The following is a 370-nucleotide window of genomic DNA, read 5'->3' on the forward strand; positions in this document are numbered from 1 at the left end:
CTGTACTCCATCCCACCCAATTAAAAAACCCCCTTTCCCCCTGATTATCCATATATCCCTTCTATTTCCCCTCCCCCCCCTCTACCCCCTTCCCCCCAAATCCTTATTAATTCAATCCAATCCCCCGAAAACCTAAACCCAAAACTTCCTGAACCCCAAATCTCATTTCCTCCCACTTTTTCTAACCAATTCCTCAAGAACCCAAAATCCTACTTTTTTCCCAAAAAAAAAAAAAAAACCCAATCATCAAACCTATCCTAACCCTATCCTAATCCCAGTCTAATCCCCAGCCTTCAGCTAATCCTCTTTCAGTCCCCAGCTAATCCTCCCCCAATCTATACTCCGATCCCCACCTAAAACCCAATCCTCA

General features: G+C 44.3%; 1 protein-coding gene across 1 annotated transcript in view; it reads right to left on the minus strand.

The window, feature by feature from the left end:
* Positions 1-370, minus strand: part of LOC119591836 (high affinity cGMP-specific 3',5'-cyclic phosphodiesterase 9A-like) — a 42,680-nt gene that overhangs the window by 496 nt on the left and 41,814 nt on the right. The window lies entirely within an intron of this gene.

This window comes from Penaeus monodon, chromosome 29 (genome assembly GCF_015228065.2).
Source record: "Penaeus monodon isolate SGIC_2016 chromosome 29, NSTDA_Pmon_1, whole genome shotgun sequence".
Lineage (NCBI taxonomy): Eukaryota > Metazoa > Arthropoda > Malacostraca > Decapoda > Penaeidae > Penaeus > Penaeus monodon.